This window comes from Mugil cephalus, chromosome 10 (assembly GCF_022458985.1).
Source record: "Mugil cephalus isolate CIBA_MC_2020 chromosome 10, CIBA_Mcephalus_1.1, whole genome shotgun sequence".
Lineage (NCBI taxonomy): Eukaryota > Metazoa > Chordata > Actinopteri > Mugiliformes > Mugilidae > Mugil > Mugil cephalus.
In genome coordinates, this window is record NC_061779.1 from 246073 (window position 1) to 254517 (window position 8445).

Sequence of the window (8445 nt, forward strand, 5' to 3'; positions counted from 1 at the left end):
CTGAATATGTATATGAATATATAATATGAAAATAACATACTGTCATATATAGTCATGTAGTGTAGAAGACAACAGCGTTCATATGTAAAATTTTAAATAAAACTTGTCTGTGTGAACCGGTGGAGAAGTGACCCCCTCCACCCCCGGAGCTGCTCCCTCTTCTTCATCACCTCCATCCTCTGACCCAGAGTTCCTGCTGTGGACGTAATGAGGTGATGAAGACGCGGGTTCCTGGCAGGTAACGGACGGATGAAGGTCTCTGTGAAGCTGACCTCTGACCGTCTGAGTGTAAACAGTGTAAAGTTAAACCCTCAGCAGACTCTCATCCAGACGCCCCCCCTCATCATCCAGACGCCCCCCCCTCATTCATTCATGACCACGGAGACGGAAACATTCACCACAACATAAACACTCCACACAGACTGAGGAGGAGGAGGAAGGACGTCCCGGCGGTGGAGGTGTAAACAGTGTAAACAGAAGCAGATCGATGAAGCTCCATCGAGGAATAACCCCCCCCCGACTCTATTGATTCAATAAGAAGCTTCTCCAATGTCTCCAGGTTTATTTCATTCAGTGTTTTCAGTTCAGATCTAGCTCCTATAGCAGCTCGGTTAAATCCAGGTGGAGACTTTGTGTTGGTCAGAATGAGAGAATTATAAAACCATGAAACCATAAAGATCTGGATGTGAGGCAGTGATACCAGCTGAGACGTCGCTAAGATGATTAGAACAGACCGGTTTCATGGAGATAGATGCAGGGAGCTGATAGGACGAGCCTCAGGCTGCACAGCATTTAAATATCAACCCCCCCCCCACCTCTCTACCTGATGACTGGATCCTTCTCTGCTGATCACAGGGAATCAAACCAGCCACACAGGTTCCCTTCATCTCTGCTCCTCTGAGGAACTCGTCCCATCAAATTAGCATCTGATGAAGAAACGCTGTCACAGGGAAAGTGTCGGCCATGTTGCTTTGAGGATCCTCATCAGTTATAAACCACAGTAAACGAGGAAGGACTCAGTCTGTCAAATATTTATGAGCAATAAAACTAAACGGAGATATTATTTAAAATCCACAGCAGCCAACATGAAAGAGCCTTCGCTGGTTTAAAGAGTGACAGACACAGAAAGAGGAATATAAAGTTTATGTGAAGAGAAGCTTCATTAACGCCCTGACAGGTTCTCGTAGGACAGAGATTTAGGCTTAAAACTGAAGGATATTTACATTAAATCATCTTTAAACCACATCTAAGATACAACGCTGCTTAAAACCACTGAAAACAGACAAAGAACCAGAATGATGTTAAACTCAGATTCAGATCAGAACCAGCTGAATGTGAGATGTTGGTGGTTTCCTCTCATCAGCTGATGCTCCAACATTTCTACTGGATGAAGGTCAGGACTTTGACTTGTTCCTAAACATTCATCTGGTTCTTCTGGAGAACCACTGGTGTTCTTGGGTCCTTGTCTGTTTCTCTTCACATTCAGCTCATGGACTCATGTCCTGACATTTTCTTTCAGAGTTCACTGGTAGAATTCACAGTTCATTGGTCCATCAATGATGAGCAGATGCAGCAGAACAGGCCCAAACCAGGACATTAGCGCCCCATGTTTCATGGAGGGATGAGGTTCTGATGCTGGAATGCAGTGTTGGTTCATCTCCAAACATTTAAACCAAACTATTCTACTCTGGTCTCATCTGTCCACTAAACATTGTCCCAAATGTCCTTTGTGGACAGAGAGCAGTGTCTTTGGTTGTTGAGTGGATTCATCAACATGAACATCAGCCAATGTGAGAGAGGCCTTTAGCTGCTTAGAAGTTCCCCTGGGTTCCTCTGGTTCCTCTCCCACTATGATGGAGTGATGTTTGTTGGTGGACCACTCCTGTGGAGGGGAACAGTCGTCTTCAATCTGTCTGACTCTCTGTGGATTATTTGTGGCTTCCAGACTCTTTACAGATGGTTGTGGAACCTTTTCCAGCCTGATGAGCAACAACAACTCTTTTTCTGAGCTCCTCACAAAGCTCCTTTCATCTGTTGTCATCACACACTTCAACACAAACATGAGACAAATCCCTGATTCATAGAAACTGAACCAGGACCTGAGGCTGGACTCATGGACTCTGGTTTAATGTAGAGGATCCTCTCTGATCTGGAACGTTTTAGTCTCATATATTAGTGGTCGGGTTCTTTGTCGACTCTCAGGATGTTGTGTCATTTTAATGAAGCTGCTCCGTGTCTGTTTCCATCATATTAATCGTATGTGAGGATGTGATGCTGGTTAATGTCCCGTGAAGACATCCGTCCTCTCAGAGCTGGAGATCTCAGCAACAATCACCAAAGAGTTTGTCTCTAATTCTTGTGTCTGTGACGGAGGCTCTGGTCCTCGGCCGGGTCAGGACCGGAGCCTCGGAGCGTCTCTCTGAGATCCTGGTCCAGATCCAGGACCAGATACTGGACTTCCTCTCCGTGGTACTTCCTTCGGCGCTGGGATTAACGTCGACTGGACAGAGTCACACAGCTGATCCTTATCAGACTGAGGTTCTGGTTTAATTAGTTGAGAGGAGGAGGAGGATGAGGAGGAGGAGGAGGAGGAGGAGGAGGAGGAGGAGCAGGGGAAGGAGGAGGAGGAGGAGCAGGAGAAGGAGGAGGAGGAGGAGGAGGAGGAGCAGGAGCAGGAGGAGGAGCAGGAGGAGCAGGGGGGAGGGAGGGAGGAGGAGGAGGAGCAGGAGGAGGAGGAGGAGGAGGAGGAGGAGGAGCAGGAGGGAGAGAGGAGGGCAGTGTTTTTATTAGTCTCAGGAGTTTAAGGTGTTGTGTAAGATGTGAAGCTCATCTAAGGAATATTTAATTAGCCATATATAATATAATATAATATAATATAATATAATATAATATAATATAATATAATATAATATAATATAATATAATGAGTGTAATTACAGGCTGGCACTAACATAGACACGTTTACTCTATAGTTTAACTCTTTATTGGTTTAAATGCTGCTATTTTTCCTCATTGTTCCAGTTTCATTCGTTCTGTGCTGCTGGTGCTTTTATTCTATAGATTGTATTTTATTGTGTATCTGCTATAGTCTTTATCTTTACGGTGCTATAGTTTCTAGTTTTATTGCTCCTGAACCAAAGAGCTGACGAACCATATTTTGTTGATTTCTATGAATGAATCTTGTTGTAGAGCTGCAGGTACCAGGTCTAACCCTAGAACCCTTCTCTACAAAACTACTTTTACTTCACATTGAATTAAACCAAACAAAAATAAACTCTTTGGTTCAGGAGCAATAAAATAGAAACTATAGCACCGTAAAGATAAAGATATACACAGTAAAATACAATCAAGAAAGAAAAATAGCAGCATACGAGTGAAACCATAGAGCACATGTGTCAGTGCTAGTGTAAATGTGCCTGTTGAGTGTAGGTGGACTGGAGAATAAATCTGAATCTAAATCTGGGGGTTACTGGAGGAGAGGTTGCAGGTGTGAGGGATTTGTCGTGTTGAGGGTAGAAGCTGTTTTTAGTCTCTTAGTCGTGGCCTTGATATCATCGTGTTTGTCGTCCTGTTAGCTGCTGCCAGGCTGTGGGTTTGACATCTACACTGGATGTTTATTGTCTGTCACATCTTTAAGAGACAAACGTTCTGTCCTGTGGAATAAAGACAGAGTGAGCATCCTGTCTCCGCCTCCTCTCTGCTGCTAATCCACGAATTAATCAGAGCAGATTAACGAGGAGGAACACGTCCTCTCTGAGATCACAGACAAAGAAGAGTCTTTATCTCAGGGAGCGAGAGGAGGAACGTCACCGATGCAAAGATCCTGGAGGCGTGAGGCCGGAGTCTGACTGCTTATCAGGGGCGTCCAGGGGCCTCGGGTTCCTCTGGACGGACGTCTACCAAACCCACTCTCACAGTTTTACCAGTTACCTGCAGAATCATTTAAATTTCTCCTGGGAGAAGCTGGTTCCGTCCGTCCATGCTCCAACATGAGCTCGGAGAGAGGAGGACAGATACAGAGGACAGGCCGGCTCTATTAGGGTCAATTTTAAAGACTTATAACCTTTCATTGTTATTTAGATAATTTATTTATCTAAATATTATTTATTTATTGTTTATTTATTTATTTATTATTTAGATAATGTTCAGATTGATCTTTAACATCAAAATCCAACAATTCTGTTCAGACGTTGCTTGATTGTCCAAATGATTCAGTCCGGATTTTAAATTAGGATTTTATTGAAAGTAAAAGTGTAACTACCTCATAGAGATCCTGAGATTATTAACACACGACTGGACCACATGGACCACTGGACCAGTCACTGCATTAGACCTGGACCACTGGACCAGTCACTGTATTAGACCTGGACCAGTCACTGTATTAGACCTGGACCACTGGACCACTGGACCAGTCACTGCATTAGACCTGGACCACTGGACCAGTCACTGTATTAGACCTGGACCAGTCACTGTATTAGACCTGGACCAGTCACTGCATTAGACCTGGACCAGTCACTGTATTAGACCTGGACCAGTCACTGCATTAGACCTGGACCAGTCACTGTATTAGACCTGGACCAGTCACTGTATTAGACCTGGACCAGTCACTGCATTAGACCTGGACCACTGGACCAGTCACTGTATTAGACCTGGACCAGTCACGGTATTAGACCTGGACCAGTCACTGTATTAGACCTGGACCAGTCACTGTATTAGACCTGGACCAGTCACGGTATTAGACCTGGACCAGTCACTGTATTAGACCTGGACCAGTCACTGCATTAGACCTGGACCACTGGACCAGTCACTGCATTAGACCTGGACCAGTCACGGTATTAGACCTGGACCACTGGACCAGTCACGGTATTAGACCTGGACCACTGGACCAGTCACTGCATTAGACCTGGACCAGTCACGGTATTAGACCTGGACCACTGGACCAGTCACTGCATTAGACCTGGAGCACTGGACCAGTCATTGTCACAGGCTGTGAGCTGGTGCTGATAATTGACTGTGTGGATGTTTTGAGCTCCTCCGTGTCAACAGCGATTTAAAGGACGACGAAGGTTGAGTCACAGAAGGATTTAAAGCCAACAGCTGCTCCAATAATCTGCTTCAATCACACGTGTCTGGTCGACTAAAACCAAAGAAACAAACTGGTCCTGTTTAACTGAATAAAGACACCGAATAAAATAAAATTAGAGGACACTGAACATAAGTACCTTATTACTGAACTGCCTTTATTTATCCCCCCTCTCTACTCTGACGGACTCTCATAAAACTGACAGTCAGGTCTAGATGATTAAATCCTCAATGAATCAATAAATAGATGAATAAACCAATAAATCCAGGTGTAAAACGCTGAGATTCGAGCAGGTCTGTGATGTACAGTAGATCATGAAACCTGATACTGATCTGAATAATTATCTGAGGAGCGTCGGCTGCAGGCGCTGAATCACACAGAGATGTTTATCTGAACGTAACGCTTCATTATCAACGCCACCAGAGATTTATCTGAGAACAAAGACGACACATTTACCCTTAATGAGTCTGAGATATGAAACATATTCAGTAAACTCTGAAAAATAAATGTCCAAACAGAGATTCAACACGTCCAGAGACCAGAGAAAAGAAGCTGAGGCATCGAGTTTAAATAAAGAACAGCTTGACCTGTGAGAGTTTTTCCATCTGGTTCCTAAATCTGGATCATGTCTCCAAGGTTCTGGTCCCGTGGAGAGATAAACTAATAAATATTAAACCCTGAGTTTATTTAATCCTACACATTATTCTGATTGTTTCTGCATGTTTGTGATTTATGAGTTAATGCTTCTATTGTCATTTATTAATCCCTCAAATTATTTAAGACCAACTGATGCAATGAGGAGCTTCTCATTTCTTCAACAAACATGTGGAACGAGATGAGGACAACCAGGAAAAAAGGCTTCAATCTGCTGGGGAGCAGCACAAAGACTGGACTCTGGAGACAAGGAGGGAGGTCATGAGGTCTGAGGAGTCCAGACTGGACCTGGTCCTGAGTGATGGGGCATCAGGGGAAGAACAGCTGTTATTTCCACAGCATTTGTTTCTGTTATTATTCTCTTAGTGTTTGTGTAGAAGGTTTAGAGCTGGTCGAGCTGGATCTCAGCTGATATGTAGAAATGACTCCTGCACTGTGTTGACGGTAAATAAAACATCAGATGTTTAAAGAGATAATTAAAGGTGTCTGTGAACATGTTGACGTCTTCCTCCTGAGCGTCTGCAGTCGTCCTGTCGCCGTGGAAACATGTGGATGTGACAGTAAATAAACAGCGTCTGTCCTCATGTCCTGACGCAGGATGAAGCTCCGCTCTCTCACGACCTGTTTTCACAGAGAAGACAATTCAGCGGGGAGCGTTTTAAACATTTCAAAGTTTAATCGCCTTCATTTTGAAGTTTTTTCTTCTTAATTGACGCCTCGTCTCCTTTAAAACCGTCCTCTGGATCCCAGGAGGCTCCGATTAAACACTGTTTTAGCTGCAGCTCCTCTTTGAGGAGTTCGACTGCGACGCTTAAAAGAAGATTCGTCTTCAGAGGGAGGAACCTGTCGACTCGATCTCCAAACTTCAAGCTCTAAATAGTTCTCTGGATGTCTTTTAAGGAAACGTCTCCCGGTCTGTTTGTCTCTCAGCGTGGTCTCACGTGATTCATGTCCTCTGATCTTCTCCAGAGGATCATCCACCGCTGACAGGTTTAGACGCAGCAAAGCATCATTTAACTTCCATGTGACAGGACTCAGCATCGCCCACACAAAGCTGAGGGTCCTGGACCTGGACCTGGACCTGGACCTGGACCTGGATCTGGACCTGGACCTGGATCTGGACCTGGACCTGGACCTGGACCCGGACCCGGACCCGGACCTGGACCCGGACCTGGACCTGGACCCGGACCCGGACCCGGACCTGGACCCGGACTGGACCCGGTCTGGACCTGGTCTGGACCGGGACCTGGACCTACGTTCTGTTTATGTGAAGGATGTGACGGTTCAGTCACAGCTCTGCTCCATCAGGTTTGTGAGTGGAATCTGTGCTGATTAAATGTTTAGAGGAGGTCAGCTGGTCTCAGGACTGGGATGAAAGTGTCTCTGAGGACAAAGACACGTGAGACACATGAGACACAGAGTCAGAGCTCAGTCTGGTCTGAAGCAGAGTTACACCTGAAACACCCTGAATCTGACTCATCACGTCCAGTAACGGACTAATGTTGAAATATAAAAATCATTTCCTACATATGGAAGAGGCCGTGATTCTTCACACATATTATTTCCTCCATTTTCCCGTGATAACAAGTTCATTCGCTTAGTTTTCTTAATGTATTTAATTCAAGAGAATTCTATCATATGTCGTACATAACACTAATAATAACACTAATAATAATAATAATAATAATAATAATAATAAAATGTCTATATATCTCGTGTCTGTGATTGTAGACTGGACTGTATGTTTTCAGAATATTTTTTGTAACTTACTACCTCATTCTTACACTATTTTTAAGATTGTTTTATTTTTATCTTATTCTATTTTTTCTCCTTGACTCGTATTCTTATGTCTATGTCTGGTCACATTGATGTTCTCTGTTATCTTGAGACATTTTCCCTGCGGGCATCAATAAAGTGATCTTTTTTATTAATCAGACTGAATGTGTTTTATTATGTTGTGACTTTATCAGTTCATTGTTATTTTATAGTTGTCTTTCTTTATCAGGTTCATTTAGTTTCTGTTTCGTTCAAAATAAAATAAAATACGAGTTAGTGGCTTGTTTCAGGATCATCTTCGTAGACTGCCCTCTACTGGTGCAGGTGATGAACTCCAGTCAAAACCTGGATGAAACAATAAAACAATAAATTTATTTATACTGATCTAACTAATCTGGAGACAAAGGAGCAGAGGGACAATAAAATAAAGAGTTAAAGTAGACGAAGAGAGATCACTCATTTAGGAAATGTAGTAGTTACTGGACAAATATATGTGATGAAATATATTAAGAATACAAAAATATGTTCAATATAATATAATATAATATAATATAATATAATATAATATAATATAATATAATATAATATAATATATTAAATATAATTATGATGTGTATGGTCGAGCTGAGCAGAATGAACTGAAGGGATGTTTTAAAGCGTCTCTGAGACGTGTTAATCAGCTGCCACCTAGTGTCAATTTACACATCACATACTGTTTATCTCTGTATTATATGGTCAGATTCTCCCTGTTAAACACTCACATGTATAGACAGAAACCAGACCAGAACCAGAATCAGAATCAGAATCAGAATCAGAACCAGAATCAGAAGCAGAACCAGAACCAAAATCAGAATCAGAATTACTTTGTTGATCCCAGGGGGGAATTACTTTCATTACAGCAGCTCTGACCCAAAGTGAACCAGTGAAGAAGA